The 17,707-nt window shown below is 46.5% G+C and overlaps 2 long non-coding RNA genes across 2 annotated transcripts; one reads left to right on the forward strand and one right to left on the reverse strand.

Moving 5' to 3' along the window:
• The first annotated feature begins 2,678 nt into the window (after window positions 1–2,678).
• LOC129381962 (uncharacterized) lies at window positions 2,679–11,028 on the forward strand. Its single transcript, XR_008610033.1, has 2 exons — window positions 2,679–2,736; window positions 10,657–11,028. It is a non-coding gene; the product is annotated as an uncharacterized lncRNA (long non-coding RNA).
• On the reverse strand, window positions 10,915–16,445 carry LOC129381963 (uncharacterized). Its single transcript, XR_008610034.2, has 3 exons — window positions 16,359–16,445; window positions 12,671–12,760; window positions 10,915–10,992 (listed from the first exon to the last, which is right to left on the reverse strand). It is a non-coding gene; the product is annotated as an uncharacterized lncRNA (long non-coding RNA).
• Window positions 16,446–17,707: the final 1,262 nt, after the last annotated feature.

The raw sequence follows: 17,707 nt of genomic DNA on the forward strand, positions 1-17,707 counted from the left end.
TGCGAAAGCTTTTTCGATATAATCGGTGCTTACTGCTACCAGTAATGACAACGTGTACGACCTGTAAATCGACAATGCAACACTTGTTTGTATACGAGGCCTGTAAGTGAGCGATGTGCGATATTAGTCTGTACAAAATGGTATGAATGACCACATGCAGCTCATGAGGGCATTCGAGGACGTCCGCAAGTCCTTTCGCTGCACTTTTCTCGTCAGTCGCCGGATCTCAGTGTGGCTCCCACTGACACGACTAGCACATGCGAACAGATTTTTATTTGAAGTAGTAGTTGTAACCTTTAGCAGCATGAAGTCATCGCCGGGGGCGATCGTGTGAGACGTGTTCGCTCTTGCTTGCACTCCGTCAGACATTTCGTAAATGACCAATATTTACCAGTAATGACAAGCGTAAGAGCTGTACATGAACGACGCAACCTTGTATTACATGTAAATGGGCGATATGTAAGATTATTTCTTAAGTTAATGATGGTTTTGGCCTCTGTTTTGGCCAACCTCATTTGTGTGGCCTCTATACTCGCAGTATGTAAAACGAATTGAACTACAACTTCGAAAGAACCTTATCTGCATTTACTTACCTGTTCTATGTGCTGGTGCGCCCAGAAATTGACCTGGTCAATTTAGCGATTCTGGACCGAGTGAGAATTGGCGAATTTAGTGTGTTTGACAAGTTGCGCATCTCCTTTGTTCCCGAGCGCTTTGCGGGAAAATCCGTCTTGCACGAGGTAATGTTCTCGAGCTTACCTTATCAGCGTCGTTAAATAGCCTGCCGGAGAGCAAGAGTCCTGTGTCTTGTGTCGCTCTTACAAGACCGATACGGAAGTAGACTACATTGATACCGTTACGGTATGGGGCCTCACTTTGAAAAAAGAAAAAGAAATGGAGATCCAACACACGTCTTGGAATACATGAAAAGCGAGGCTTTGGTCAGGCGGTTAAGCAAAGGCTATAAATTTGCCCATTTCATCCCTGCGCCTTCGGAGTAAAGGAAAGCGCATGCGCTCTCCCGCCTGCCGTGTTACGTAATGTGACAAACGTGGCTATCATCCCAAATAGGTACGTACATCATGAAAAAAAAAAAGTTATTCATGCCGACACAGACAAAGGTAAAAGAACCAGACAACACAAACGCCGTCTGTTTCTCTTCTCTTGTGTCCATGTCTGCACGACTTACCTTTTTTCCCATGAAGCATGATTTTTTTTAAATACGAGCTATTCTGAAAAACAGCATAGGCACCCAGACGTCACGGTCTCTAATTACGGGGAAGGTTAGCAAAGAAAGCTTCGTTTTAAAGAAGCTTGCCTAGGTGCATTTCGTCGGTATGAGCGTTAGGTATACATGTAGTCTAGTCTTGCGGTAAATACTTCGTTAATTAACAAAATGCTCCGAGCAGCTTAGCTTCAGAGTGAAGACCTGGAAGCCAATGCTTGGTCAAGAAAAGTCTGTGGTCGGCGTCATATTGGCCAGGTTTTTTTTTTTTGTAGATAAGCGTGGATGTGTTATATCACGTTGTATAGGTGTTTTATTATGATTTGGCATCCCTCAAGCTGACATCTAGCGTACGGCGTAATAATTTTGTTGAACGAACTAGGCATAACGGTCTCCATATTAAGTTACGCAGTTTAACTATGCCTCATTCTTCATATTTCTTTTAGGAAGTGCACCGTCCCAGCGCTCTTTCCTCTCGATGTTGAAACGTCATGTTCATGGTTCAAAGTTACCATGACTGGTTAAAGTTTGTTGTGCAACAATGCTAAAAAACAGTTCCGTCATTCTCGCACGACGACAGCGTCGCGCGTTTAAACCCAGAAACGTCTTAGCTGCATTGTCATCGAACTGCAAGACAACACTTTTTATTCCATATTCGACCCTCACCGTCCCCGTAACATCATAACGGATTTACTTTGCCAGCACCTTTTTTGCGCCTTGCTTAAGCATCGACAACCACCTTTGCGTTCCGATGCGCCTTTTTAAGGGCATCCACCGCAACGCTTAAGAGGTAGGAATGCTTACTGGCGTTCAGATAAAAAGCCAACTTAAATTCCCGCCAAAGACGATACTTGTAGTTTTTCCTCCAATATGCTAGAACAAGCGTTAAGTGGAAATGCTTTTTCGACTCCATCAACTGGAACAGGGCGCTGCCTCTCGGCTGGTGAATACATGCACTGCACTAAAGAAATGATCGTCTTTGATTCCTATGACGAGCGCTTGCTTCAAAAACTCATCTTGAGTACGGCGTACTTGCGTAGCAGCCGTCTGTGCCTGGCTACGATATTTCGGCTCAATAATCGTTGTGTACTTGAAGTGCTGGAGGTGTGCTGCTACAGGGTTTTCGACGGCTACAATGTATCGAGCCTTGCAGTACCAAGATGAACTGCCCGGTGCTGACGCAACCAGCCTTGCAAAAGAAAAAGAAGCGGTCTTTTCCCCTCGCTTGTTTCGTCTTCGTCCAAGCAGAACGACGCGTTTGTCTCTTCTTTTTCGTGTGCCTTGCACTTTCGGTCAGCTGTACCCGGTCGACTGCGACCAAAAGCTTTTAGTCGAACACGAACAAAAACCAAACACGCCTCTTTTGTCCACGCGACAGCGAATCGGACGCGATTGATCCTGTTCTCAGCTAATGGTGCACTGCCAGTATATAAACTTGAAGCCGTTCTTGCAGCGGGCGCAGACTTTCGAGCAACACCCGAGCCACGGCAGGAGTTATCATGAAGTTTCTCGTAAGTGAAATTGCCGAATCTATAGCCTTCCTAAGGTGCGCGATCTTGTACTTCCGAGGCGACGACTTTAGTAGTAGGAAAAAAGTCATGAGCCATTCGACTCTGTGAAGGCGGATGACCAGCGAAGCTGTGTAGCACACGACAGAGAGGTGGCATGGCAGGTAATTTTGAACAAAGGTACGAACACATTTATTGCCTTGATTGGTGGTCATCGTGACGAAAGGTACGCACACACATTTATTTTGATACATTCGCGTTCAATCGTGTTATACCTTCGTTATTTGCATTCGTTATAAACATTCGTGTTTTCATTTCGCGTTATATTGAGGCAGATAATTTGAAACCGAAATCGCCGCACCGACTGGCAGTGGGCCAGTGCCGTGAGCGCGTTCGCAGAGGGACGGGAACTGTGGAAACTCTGGCATGATGAGCGCCAGCGGATCCAGCTGTGGAAGAAGACGACGACGACGAACGCGCGAGCAGTGACACGAGCCATTGCTGATGGTGATATTTTTTGCTCACGTGAAAATTTCACGAAATCCTAGCCGTAAGCCGCCTCGCTGTAAAAACTAATGCTTTCCGTTTCGTCTATACGGGCTTCGGAGCAGCCTTGAGCCGAGCTGGACCAAGCTTACGTCAGGCATGGTGTATGGCCGTGGCTAATGTATAACGTCAGTAGGTTAAGAGCCAGATGGCGTACGCTGGTACGAGAGCGAAACTTTCATTGTGAATGAGTGAGTGAGAAAACTTTATTTCGAATCAGAACGCTTCGCGTCCGGCGAGTTGATGGACTGGAGCACCCGCCTAGGTTACGGCCAAGAGTTTTTGCCTCTCGGCGGCTTCCTTGGCCCGCTGGACTGCCCAGAGTTGGTCTTCCAGGTTCGAGCTGAGCAGCGCGGCCTTCCATCGCGCGCGGAGGCTGTCGATGGAGGCTTCGGTGGCATTGTCTTGTATTACTTTCTGGCATTCCCATAGCATGTGTCCTAGCGTGGCTCTGGTGCCACACACTTTGCATCTATCTGTTTTGTATATGTCTGGATAAATATCGTGCATTAGTATCGGGCTCTTGTATGATTTGGTTTGTAGTTGTTGCCACTGGACAGCTTGCGATCTAGTGAGTAGGGGATGGGGTGGTGGATAAGTGTATCTTTGCATCTTGTAATGGTTGGTGATGTCATTGGACCTGATCATTCTGTCTTCCCATACCCATACTTCGGAGGGCCCTGTCGAGGGCTCTACTTTCGTCGCAGCTCGCAAAGTCAGTCCTCGAGCTACGTTGTGTGCCACCGCGTTAGGGTTGTCCTCTCCCGTTGAGTCGATGGTGTGGGCTGGTATCCATAGGATTTAGACGCATCTGTCTTCTCTTGTTGGTTTGCCTTTTCTGAGTATGTTGAGGGCCTCAGCTGATATCCGGCTGTCACGAAGGTGCGTACTGCCGTCTGGAAATCGCTGATTATATAGAATGCTTTGGTTTGTGCTATGGCTGACGCTATAGCCGCTTCCTCCGCCGTTTCGATGCGTGTCGTGTTAATAATCAAGCTTGTGCAGCATTGTCTGTTGTGGTTAAGTGCTGCTTCGACAAGGCTGCGTTTGTGTTTGTAACGTGCAGCGTCTACAAAGACCGCATCCTTGTTCCTTCCGTAGTTCTTAGCCATGTTCCTTGCCCTGCTTTTTCTCCTGCCCTCGTGGTATACGGGGTGCATATTCTTGGATAAGGGGGGTACCGCGAGTTTGGCCCTTATTTACTTGGGTATGTTCCGTTTGTCTCCGTGTTGTGTGTGGTAGGGGATCCCTAATTTATCTAGGATGTGTCTGCCCGCCATCTTCTTGGAGAAGCGTTCGTATTGCGCTTTACGCTGAGCTTCTATTTACTCCTCTAGCGTGTTGTGCAGTCCCAGCTCTAGGCGTTTTGCTGTGCTCGTGCTTAGCATGAGTCCAATCGCTTGTTTATATATCTTCCTAATCAGACCGTCTAGCTTCTTCTTTCCTGCGGCGCACCATCTGTGGTATACCGCCACATACGTGATCTGACTTATGACGAACGCCTGGATGATTCTCATGACGCTTGCTTCTTTCATTCCCTCGTGCCTGTTGGTGATTCTCTTGATCAGTCGCATCGTCTGAGAAACCTTGGCTTTGATTTTGCGAATAGTTTCTCCGTTGGTGCCCTTTGCTTCTATGATCATTCCAAACACCCTTATCTTCTCGACCTTCGATATGGGCTGTCCATCTTCGGTCTTGAGTTGTATGTCTTTGTAGGTTTGTACGTTGTGGTTCTTGGGAGGTCACCCCTTTAGCGTTAGTCTGCACAGCAACAGCTCAGATTTTTTGGGCGAGCATGTTAGACCGGTTTCTTCTAGGTATTTCTCGACTGTTTCCTGACCATGGCTGCTGGCTGGGTGGGTGCTGCTGCTATCCTGGCGAATAGCTCACAAAACGAAAATTGAATTACGTGTCCGACGGTGGTGGAAATTCCCCCTTCCATTCCGAACAGCAGCCATATCCTTCAACCGTGAGGCCCCAGTCGCAAGTGTGCTTCCACTGTGGCAACGCCAACTAGCTTATTTAGATAATCACCGCTTGTTGACGATGATGATGACTATTCCCATGCTATGGCGCACACCCACAAAGGAGGATCGAGCAACAAGAGGGCGGTACGCTTAAAACAAATAAGAAGAAATGAAGAAATACAAGCCAATATATTAAAGTTGTCCCACGGCCGCGTGTTCGAGAGCACATGCTCGCGCCTCAGTTTCCTTCACGCCAAAGACGCAGTAATGAAATGGCCAGATTTATAGCGTTTCGTTAACAGCTTTGCGAAAGCTCCGCTTTACATTAATTAATACAAAATATGCGTTGGATCTGCATAACTCTTTTGCTCACAAAGGGAGCGCGAATTCTGTAGGTGGCTTAGTGGCAGAGTGGCTTTGGCGTTCTGCGGCTAAGCGCGAGGTCGTGGGTTCGATGCCAGCCCGCGGAGGCCGCACTGAGATAGGGGCGGACTTTAAATGTGCCCGCGCCCGTTAACCTACCTCAGGCGGTCAAAACAATTTCTGGTAGTTGTACAGTCTAACACATGTAGTGCCTCTCACGGCGCGGGACGGTCAACCCCGCGATTTGTTCGATCAATCGCCAATAAGGTTTTCGGTGCCTTGAGCACCGTGCATATTAGAATGAGGTGTAACGGCCGCAGCGGCCAATGAACCTACGCAAATTTTGTGAAATATAATGTACAAGAAAAAAAAAACTTGAAGTATACTTGAAATTATGAGATAGAGGAAGTATTCTCGAATAAAGATGCAGGAACGCCTCACGCGCAGACGCCTTCGAGCGCGGCGGCATGGATGTTTCCATACCTGTTCACGCAGACACGCCGACATGAGGTGCCTTGTGCGTTGAAATGCTGGTATAGGGATACGCAACGCACAGGAATGCTAACGCTGAGTAACCTTTAGGTGTCGATAAGGAAAGGCGCAACGCTCGCGTGCAGACTCCCATGAGTCAGGAGATTCTGTATCGGACAGTTGCTTGGCGCCTAGCATAGATTTTATGATGCCGGTAGTTGAAAACACCGTTGGAGAACAAAATGGAAGCTAGGAGATGATATTTCATGTTTCGTGCGGTGGGCCTTCTCTAACTGCTTGTTGTATTTGGGGTGCATGAGTTAAAGAAGGCTCCGCAAGTTTTCGAGCTAGTCAGACACCTTTCCGTCGGTAAGCAATCAGAACGTAGTGAATGGGACATAGGAGGAGGAGGGGGTCGGGGGGACGGTGGTGACATCAAGACGGTGGCCTAAGTATGATGATTTTCTTTGACAACAAATTCGTGAGATACCCGTTTGCAGTCAATGACTGTCATTCAATTACGCACCCTCTCTGCATTATTAGGGAAAACGTATCCGGACAGCTCGTTGCTTTCTCAGGCGAAAGGACATGCAGATGTTGAAATTTTAGCATCTCAGTGATTTTTATGCGGTTGGTAAGAATACTATTTGTGTGCGAAGATGTCCCGAAAGTCGCTGATGATTTACTGTAACGGTCCGAAGAAATTTGTCACCGGCAATTTGCGAAACACACTGTAGGCTGGTACCTTTAAATGTTTCGCGATTAAAACTGGAAAGTCTGAAGGCCACATGTAAAGTATGCATTTGCACTAAAATTCATGCATTCACCTTGGGTGTGCGTCCTTTTTTTAAACGTCCGCTGTAGTGCTGGCAGCAGTATCAGCAGTAGCGGTAGCAGTGGTAACAGTAGTATCAAAAGTAGTAGAAGGCGTTTCTTTGGGGGGGGGGGGGGGAGGGGGGGGGGACTCGACCCCACGGTACCACGGTGTTAGCAGTGCTTTATCAGTTATACGCAATGGCGCTAGTAACGTTTGGAGGAATTCTGATGATTCCTTTTGCTTATGTTTATTCATATTTTTATTTATCCCATACCCACTGTTCCCAATAAATTACATAACAGTGACTGTTCAATAACAACCCGAATATAGCTCTCTAATTGAGGCATAACGGTGACTCTGAAATAAACTCGAGCATTCAATGAAAAGCTTTCTTTCAACTTTGTGCAAGGATGATAAGATTGTAGATTTTGTTCGAAGTTGTGAAGGTGTTCCAACATACCCACAGTACGTCGTAGCCTAAGTGGCATCACGGGATCGCTCGTTTAAATGTCATTGCAGTAAATATATCTTTAGTAACATGTAATATGTTGTAGTAATATTTCGCATCTGATCTTTATTTAGTCGCATTTATTCGTTATTTTATTTTTTCCACAAAGCTCTCTAATTTAGGCATAACAGGGACTGCGAAATTAAATTAAACACACAATAGACAACGTTCTTTGAACGTTGTGAAGAAATGACACGATTCTAATGTTTTTCTTGTTGCTTTTTATTTTAATAAAAATTGGAGCTCTAAATTATTTTTCAGTGCTTTAAAGACAGCCAATAGTTCGTTCTTCCTTTGTTCCTATTAGGAAGTTAGTTTAAACATCACACAAGTTGATTTAGGGGTAGCAGTAGGGCGTCGTTAGGTTTCAGCGCATAAATACTTCTCCGCGCGACATTCAATACCTTCTTCGGACATTACAGCCCTCGGCCTGCAGTTGCCGATGCTTGCTGAAACAAAGGGCCACTACCTTTCTGCCCTCGAATTTCTTTTTGTCCGTTTTGAAACTTCCACGTCCCACGCTTCGCCTTTGTTTTGCAGCCCATTCACACGAAGTGTAGAGTGCTTTCCCAAGAGAACGGGGGAGCACCTTTAACTGCCCGCATTCCCTCACACTTCGCAAAGCTTCTCGTAGCTCACGCAGAAGGAGAGTTCGATTTCCTTTTTCAAATAACCGGCTAAACCGACTAGAGTGGTTCGGACGAGCGAGTGCTTCAGAATAGGTGACGCGACGAAAGAGTCCATTACGGGCCCGTGAAATGCCAACCCCACCCCCCCCCACCTCCGCCTCCCCCCCATTCACCTACCCCCTACTGCTCTGCACTTCCCTGCACTTCGAGACCCATTGCCACCCGAAGACGATCCCGGCAGCCGGGTTTGTGCGGAACAAACAGGAACTGCCGGAGAACTTCCCCTCAGCCAAAATCTCTTTGCACGACGAATACGAGCGGGGCTGGGGAGGGGTGAGTCTTCTAGAAACGGGAACCCTAGATGTGCTTGGGTAACCGTACAGCGCTTCGTTACGTTATGCGTGTTACTGCAATTTTTTGTTGCTGTCTCCTGGTGATTGCACCGGTGTTTGTTGATGAAGCTTAGCTGTTGAAACGAGAGCACTTAGCTCTTAAACTGGGAGCGCCTTTTTTTTTTTACATTGAAAGTCCCCGGCGAGTGAAATTAGGGCAGCGGCAATCCTTACGCTCTCCGTTTTTTACGTCGATATTTGATTTTGCTCACGTGATTCCTGATTTCACACCGTAGGGTGTTCGGGAGATTAATCCGACAAGTTTGGTGGTTTGCGTTTCATCATCAAGCGACGCTTTGTCTTGTTCGTGTCTAATGCAAATTCTATAGCTATATATGCAGGAAAAAAAATACAAAGAGCAAACATTTTTGGTTCAATGTAAGGCAGGTGTGAATAGTTCCGAACAAATCGATATCATATATGCTCGCGTATAAAGCTTATCAAAAGGGTGATGTATTGATAAAAACAAACTACTTGCGCGATTGTTTCATCGTTAGACGTGAACAAACTAACTGAAGGTCTTCACAAAGGAAAGGGCCTTTATATTGGGTGAATCAACAAGAGAAAGCTCTCGACACTAAGTGACGAGCGGTGTGTGAACAAGGAAAAACCTCAGCCTGGAGCAAATTGCTTCGACGAGAGAATTTTCTTCGTCAAGCGCTGACAAGGGCTTTATTGTCGAAACGTTGGCTTCGTAACTTTTGTGCATAGTTCTCACTTCCGACGCTGCGCTTTAGAAGGAGAGTAGGCGGAACGGCACTGCCGCGAGGTATTCGAAAGCGCAGCAGATGAGACGAGGAAGAAGTTCATCAACACAGCCAGCAGCTTCTTATTCGCTGTCTCTTCGAAAGCTTTACGTGGACTTGGCAGAAGCCGCAATTCGTTCCTTTGGGTCCTGCGCTCTGGAATTCAGCTACAGGAATGCTTGCTGCACTGTCCAGGAATTTTTTATTGAGTCCAACCGAATGGTTCTGTTAAGTATTTCTCGTTTTGTGTGTTTGTTCTTATCAGTGAATAAATATTGCTTCTTCTTGGTATTATTGCTTTAATTCTAGCGTTTAATTTCACCTTTCAGCATGATTTGCTCAATATCAGTCGCAAAAGATTATTTTTCATTAAATCTTGGAATAACCCACCCATTTCTTGGCGAATTCTACGTTGAGGATGTGAGCCACGTGTTCAACAACTGTTGAGACGACGACGCTAGGTCTACCGCTTCATATAGCATTTCATTTTAGCATGTCGCCGTTTTAAAGTTCAAAGGAAAAGGTTTCTGAAAGAGCCTTCCCGACAGCTTGGCTTGAATTTGAACATTCCGTTGGTCTTTTACATTGGTGTTGTGAAACTGGATTTTAGCCACAGGACATTTGCGATGGCCCCAGCAATTTACTACGCGAAACAAAAGGAATTCAATGTAAAAATCTTCTGTTTTGCTTTTGGTTTGTAATTAACATTTACATATTTTGTAACGTGCAGATACAATGTTTCAAGTCTATACCACGGAACCTTTAATCTACAGAAGTTCCCGTTGAGCGTTTTGCTTGAAATTATATTAATCAAAATTAGTAATTTTTGTGAACTCCGTTATCACCCAATTCGCGGCCGATCCCAAAAAGTGGTTTGCACCAGGACACTGGTGAACAACAACAGTAAATAGATGTAGCCGTGGTCGCTTGCAAGGGCGACGTTCTCACCAGCCCGAGGCTCCCTTTATTCGTCCAGTATGCATCGCTTCAAGTCTCCTTCTTCCTGTGAAGCTTTTGAAGTGTTTAGATTTCGATTTTCTAACTACGATTAAACACAATGTTGTGCTGTGATGGGCTTGTTGAAGGCGTAAGGTTTAAAGAATTGTGTTCGTATTGCTGCATGATACTCTAGAACTATATCGATGTTGACAACATTAGGATTATACTAAGTGCATCAGTTATGTTAGGAACACGGAGATACGTGTGAAAATTAAGTTGTACATATGTAGTAGGTCAAGATTATTGCTGAATATAGTATACGACGTGAGAAAGCAGAAGGAAACATATAATATCCCTGTCCCTTGAGGAGATTCTTAATTGGCCCAATTGGGAAAGATTGCCAACCTCAATTTATAAGAAACTATCAAAGCGAGCTGACCCTTGTATTACAGAGTGAGGCAGCTATTCAGAGCTGCACTGTTATCCCTACATTCTATATTGCCGATTCATGGTGATTAAAAAGTCATCCGCTTTAATTTCGACAGATTTGCAGCGCTGTTCTCCTCGCCTTTGCTTTCGTTGGGTCCAATGCTGGATACCATGGATATGGTGGACATGGTGGGCACGGAGGTTATGGTGGACACGGCGGCTATGGTGGGCACGGCCATGGCGGGTACAGCCACGGCATCACGCACTTCTTTGACAACCAACGTGCCCATCACGGACATGGTGGCTACGGTCACGGAGGTTACGGCCACGGAGGATATGGAGGTCATGGACATGGCGGCTATGGACACGGCGGATACGGTGGTCACGGCTATCATGGCTAAGGCTTCGGTTGACACTTCTATGCGGAGAAACCCTAGAAGTCGTTGTACAGTCTGTGCATAGGAAAATAAATGCATTTTGTCTCAAAAGCAGGCGTGAAACTGGGCAACCGGTTTGTGTTGGCAGTCATTGGTGAGGACGACAGTGATAGCGCACTCGCTTGCAAAAAAACTGATAAAACCGGGATCGATCAACACCGCCAGCCTCATCTTAATTTCACTGCAGGACTAAGGCTTCTCCCAGCGATCTCCTGTTAGGCCTGTCTTGCGTGAGCTGACTCAAACCAATGCCTGATAATTTTCTCATTTCATCCCACCGCACAATCATCGGCCCGCGTCTACCACGTTTCCCTATCCAAACAACTGCATGGTTATTGTATCTTTTGTATTGCACGCCACTACACATTTTCTTATTCACACCATCGCATACATTTTTTGCTATGCTGCGAAAGCCCATACCTGATGGGCTTGTGATAAACCACGATCCTGACAAGCGTGGTTTGTGCACTTATTGAGACGTAATTACGGTTTCCTAAATCTAGAAATTTGTCAGCAGGATCTCGGAAAACGTTATATGGCAATGGAAGGAAAGCTGCAGGAGGGGAGCTTCTGTACGTGTGTTAGTGCGCCATGTAGTGGCACAGCATGTGGCAGCACTTTAAGCTTCTTGGAACAGACACGAAATCAGCCTACCTTCCACGCGTGTCAGTTCCGCGTTCATCCCAAACGCGGAACACAAAAGCGTTGAAAGAAGTCACAGGCCATTGAGTGTTTCATTTTGTTCATAATTCTAATAATAAAAAATCAGTTTATATTTTTTGTTGCCCAGCTTAAGCTAGCGCGACTGAGAATTTGGGATAAATTTAGAAGTGCTCTTAGTCGTACACACCTTTGTCTCCTTAGCTTTTCTTTTATTGCCACAGAAATTTTCTCCGTGAACATAATTGCTTCACTGATATATTCCGAGTATTCGTAATATAAACAACAGTCGTCTGCGACTTCGGCACACCAACATTTCTTCGTAAAACTTGAAGCTGAAGTAATCGCGTTCGGCATCTGGTTGCATGTTCCTGATAACGTATCGGCATGAGCACCGATATCAGGAAGCACTGACGCGCAGAATTTTAAAACAGAACGCAGCGGAGACAAATAAAATTTTGGCTGTGAAATTCACGAATCACTTACATTATTAAAAGAAAATTCAGGCGAAGGAGAATTATCCGGCGAACGGTGCCTTTTATAAATAGCGGGCCTGTCTGTTCGAGTAGTTGTTTTTACTGAATTTCGCTTTTTATTCCAAATTATAGTGTTCAAAAAACAATGTGCACCCCAATTTCATCACAGAACGCGCAGCTGAAAATCCCGGACGGAGCAACCACAAACTGTATCTAGTTTCCTTCGCTGAAATCAGCAGGTGAGCAATACGTTTCTTCGACATTTCTGTAGAACAACATGAAAATAGTAGCGCATGTAAAAACAATAGTAGCCTTCACTAGGGGGTTATGGTATGACGCGTCCTCTCGGGCAACGAGAAATCATGAATGTGATCCGACACCGTCCGATCGTGTTACTTCCTTTAAATATCCTCCCGGTTCGCCGAAATGAAACTTGGAGAAAGTAGCCTAACGACGAAGCAAAATGTGCGGTCCCTCCTACTTTTCACCGCTTCAGTTACGTTACAGCTGCCGGCCACTGAGCCCAATTGAGGCCTTGACCATAATGCCAGTCATACCGTGCGCCCACGGGCCGTTGCGAGTTGCTAGCTCACTCCGCATTCCAGGAGCCTGGCCCAACGTTCAGCCAAATGGCCGGCTCGTTAACCCTGCAAGCGTGCGAAGAAAAACGAAATCGGAAAAAGAAGTACAGCTGCAAGCGGGAAAGTACAACAAACTGCTACGCCTTTAGAAGGACACAGTCATCGCGAACAATCATGGTAAGACACTGTGGAGCACAAAATTGGCTTCTTACACTAGAATGTGTGTCGCCGGTTGTTCCGGCAGCGGAATCATTTGTTTCTTTTGCTCTTTCAGCATCGCAGAGGTGCCCGGTGACCCAGCTTAAGCCTTGTCAGCCCAAGCGGAATTTGGGCTGGAAGGCTTCAAGCTAGAGCAACCAAATGAGCAAAAAAAAAAAACGAAATGGTGGACGCTGAAGCCCCAGGGAACGGGACAGAACTCTTCGTGGACTGCGTGACCCTTGAAAAATGTCATCTTGTGATGGTGAGGGCGCATGTTTTGCTTTTTTGCATGTTGCCATTAACTCGTGTCGTCAAGAACACGTGACGTATCCGCAGGGCGTGTTCCCGTATATAAGGCTCTCACACTTGGCTGAATAGCACAGAGACTCGCCGTCACCAGGACAGAAAGGATATCAATATGAAAGTCACTGTAAGTGGCCGTTACGGGAACATGTATATTGTTCTTGGATACGTACTTTCGGGGGAGTTGAAGAGAAAGCTAGGCACTGAGGGAAAACTGCCCAAGTGGTAGTTTCTGTAGGGTCCTCCTTGTAGCTTTTTATATAACTTGACAGTTAAGCCGTCGGCAATATCAGTTGCTTAACATCACCTTCCATGTACAAAATTTTTTGCACCATGCAACGATTGGCCAGGACAAAAAATCTCATCTAATTTTCTCTGCGAGGTTTCAGACACTGGCGCAATAACCGCTGAACTGTTGGGCTCCTTATAATGATTCTGCTGGGATTGCATTTAAGATCAACTAGAAGTGAGGCCGTCCATCATTTCGTATCTTCTTAATGACATCACACAAATCTGATTCTTCGCATGTTCGATACCTGCGATGAATCACTAGTAGTCTGAAATTTGCCACAGTCACCAGAACGTCATCCGTGAAACCACAGATAAGAAAATACGAATCCCTTCTTATGTAGTGTGCCTCAGCTTTTGCCTATAGTGTGCATGTCTTCAAGAGGTTTGTTTCAGTGAATGCTCCTAAACGCAGGTGTGTCTCCTTGTCGTTCTTGCCCTTGTGGCTCTGACCTCAGCCGGCTACGGCATTGGCTATGGTGGATACGGAGGTTACGGCTTGGGCTACGGTGGCTATGGCGGCTACGGTGGCTACGGTGGCTACGGACTTGGATTTGGCATAGGCCGCACCTACTACTTCGACAACCAGAGGGCGGCGCCTTACTTCGGTTATGGTGGATACGGGCTTGGATATGGTGGCTACGGTGGCTTCGGCGGATACGGTCTCGGCTTCAAGGGCTAGCATCTACGGCTAAGCGCTTCTTCTGCATACATGTTCTGGTGAGATGATTTAGAGGGGACTTTTACGGGGCACTGGGCACCAGTTTTCCTGTTCTCACTGTGTAAAAGCCGAAGCAATGTGCACGCGACAGCATAAAAGGCTGTAACGTTCGGAGGGGTTCCTTTAAGTTCATACTTATGTTGAGGAAAGTTTTGTGTAAGCGACCTCGACAAGTAGCACAAACGCGTGTCAAACTGTATAGAAAGCTATTTTCCTCGGACACAGTACTGGTGAAATGTGTAAATCACGTGATCGAAATGAAGGTAGGTACAACTAATTTCGAAGATTTTACAGTGCTTACTTTTCGTAGCACTTGGACGCGAGATATCATTGACTAAAACTCATGAGCGCTGAAAGCTGCAGGCAGCGAATAATACGGTAGAAGCGATTTGCAAGCATAATTGTTGAGCATGATGGCGTCGTAAGAGAATTTCGTCGCTTGGCTACACTCCTGAGCGACTGCTGTAATACAAGTGTGACCTTTGATACCAAAACACGAGGCTCGAAATTTCAGGAAGCACAGTGCACACAGTACCGAAGCGTCATATGCGGCACGTTATGAGACCTTCTTTATGTAGTGAAACTGAATAATAATAGCTGACCTAAAATTCACACTGTTCTCTTTAAGACCGCCCCAAGGCCTTCCTTACCCTATCAGCTCTTCTAAATCCACTGTTGTCGTTGGGTTCCATTCATTCACGACAATTTCAAGAGTTGTCCAATCTATCTACGAAATAAGGTTTAGACGAAAGCACTACCAAAGATTGGCTTTGATAATATACCGTATGTCCCCTTGACATTCAGGCAATTGGGCACACATGCTACCGTACTGGGATGCTCATTCAACTGAGCATACCAAATAGAATTAGTGACCCGTAATGTGTAGTGAAAATGCCCGCTTATGGAAAAGTTCATATGCATATTTTTGGCGTGCACTTCACAGATCCTGCTTTCCAAAAGCGGACTGTGACTTCACAGCTTATGCAAATTATAGTAACGTGGCTTAACTGTCGTAAACGTGAGGAGGTGGCTTAACCATGACTAAGATATGTGCGCTTAGTTGTAAGGAACATTGCCTGCCACAATTAGGCATCTAGAAATAATTAAACACGCTCTGTATATGTATTCAAGAACACTCATGATTTCTCACTATGTAGTTAGCGGGGATACAGGACATTTTCATGTCAAAATGAAGGCTGAATTACGAGTAATTGAAAATGAATGACCGTGTCGTAGAATTTGTTTTGTTATACCATACATTTGAGAAATCATTCGCATTTTCTCCGGACAGTAAATATTAATGTATTAAGCAACATCTTGCAGAGGTGAGTTGCAAAAGAAGGAGTAGCAACGTGCAAGTCGGCAATATTTTGCCCAATCGCGCAGCGGAAACGCATGACCGGCAACTTCCAGGCCTCTACAGAAAAAAAAATGACGAAAAACGGATTCCATGGGCTTCTCCTTGCTTGTTGTCTTCGCTATGTGTCGTTGTTTCCCGGCGTCGCAGAGTGACCTTTGGTTCTTTTCTCTTCTTTTCTCTTTGTAACCACAGTGCCACCTTGCATCTGCTTTTCACTTAACGGCCCGATTTCACCTTCTCGCGTGAGTTTTTCGCGTGCGAAACTTTCTTCAGCTAGGCCGGCGCGGCGACTCAGCGTGCCTTTCTCCCACGCGAAATTCGCAGAACGAAGCAGGCTGCGGTAGTTTTGCCAGTAAAGCCCAGGGTCGAAACAAATTCGGTTGGTTCCAAGCAAGCCAGCCTGGTTTTCTTTTTGCTTCTCAATCTCCGAGTCGGCACATTAAACATTCGTTCCTATTGAACGCAAAGTCGCGTGTTCCAATCGTCTCCGTGGGCCGAATGCAAGGACCTCGGCAGAAAATCAGCGATGCGTCATAACGGACCGGGTGGCCTTCAAGCAATCTCGCGTAAAGCTGGCGTTCTAAAAACCCGTGAGCCACAAGAAAAAGATCACAGTGCAAGAAAGACTGAGAAGTGGAGAACTGACCAGGAATTTAGTGGGAAAAAGAAAATGGCAGCAACAGATAAGGTGTGTACTACGGTGGCGTGTGGTGCCGACCGTTCCACAACACACGACATGCTCACGGAGCTCTCCCCTCGCGTCGCAGCCGTCCGTTGCCCAATGCTCTGACCTCGTTCGACGCGGGCAGCATAGCGGTCCTCGAATGAGTGCCAGGTGGCCCGTGATGGTGGGAAAAGGTCAATCCACCGTCTCCCCCTTTCTCCGCCAACCCTCCTCGTCGTCTTTCATTCTTCACGTCCCAAAGTCCAATGCGGGGCCACTTTCGGTGGTCGGCGAACCGAGACGTCAGAATGCTGCTTCGCGTTATGTTGTTTTCTTTGTCGGCCGCGGCTCTACGTCGCAGGAGAACTACCTCAAAAAAGAAAAAAAGAACTCTGCGCACTTTCTCTCTTCTCCACCAAGCATCCCAAACTTCGTACCCGGGCGCACCGGCGATCGCGAAAGTGCTAAGAGGAGGCGTTTCCCGGAAAGAACGGCTGTATTTGGTGCAACCGCCCCCCCCCCCCCCAATCCCCACGCTGCCTTTAGGAGTGGTGGGGTGCGCGGTGTGTGTGAGTTCCTTGCGCAATAAACGGCTTTGAGGAAGATTGGCCGGAGGGATATGCGGAATTGCGATGGTTCCAGGGAGCGCTCTGGCTGGCGCAGCCGCGACGGAGCTGTGAGATACCGGAAGCAGGTGTTGATCGCGGAATCTGGTGTGCTGTGCGCAGACGTCGAACGTTTCACCTTTCTCCTTTCAGACTGCATTCTTCGCTCTTTGTTTCGTATGCGCTTCCTGGCACCTCGCGTTGCTCGTGTTACACTTTAACTTTCGGTTGAATACGTTTTCCACGCAACAGGTAAGCGGGACTTGTTACCGGGCAAAGCGTGTTTGGAAACAACTGGTCTTTCGCTTGGGCGCACAAGCGACGTAGCCTGCGAAATTTATGAAAATTTGCAGAGCGCAAATGTAGGGGTAAGTGCTTGCGAATATAGTTAACTTGAAATGTGCTACTTCACGCGTTAACGAGAAACTTCTCAAGTTGAATATGTACTCTTTATTTTTTCAGGAGGACCGGGACCTACAACGTGACGGACAACTTTTGACCAGCGAGCTGTGTGTTATTTGTGAATATCTTCAATAAATGTGCCTCAGCAGCCAAAGACAACGTTTTGCATCTGTGTAAACTTGACATTTGCAGCTGCTAAGGTTACAGTTCATAGATACGGTTCGACGTGGACTCTAAGGTACTCCAACGGCAGGGCAATCTTTATCTCTAGATAAAGTAGGTGCTGCGCTGTAGATTGTGATACCGGGACTTACTGTGTTACCGGGGGTGTTCACTGAGAACTATCAGCCCTGCCCTGTTCAATGATGCCCCTCACACGTCTTAGTAAGGAGCTACCAAACGCAATGCGCATTAGCGCTACCTGCATAGAGACGGCTGCGTCAGTGTGTCTTGCCGATGTGTGCATGCT

The sequence above is a fragment of the Dermacentor andersoni genome, chromosome 10 (assembly GCF_023375885.2).
Source record: "Dermacentor andersoni chromosome 10, qqDerAnde1_hic_scaffold, whole genome shotgun sequence".
Lineage (NCBI taxonomy): Eukaryota > Metazoa > Arthropoda > Arachnida > Ixodida > Ixodidae > Dermacentor > Dermacentor andersoni.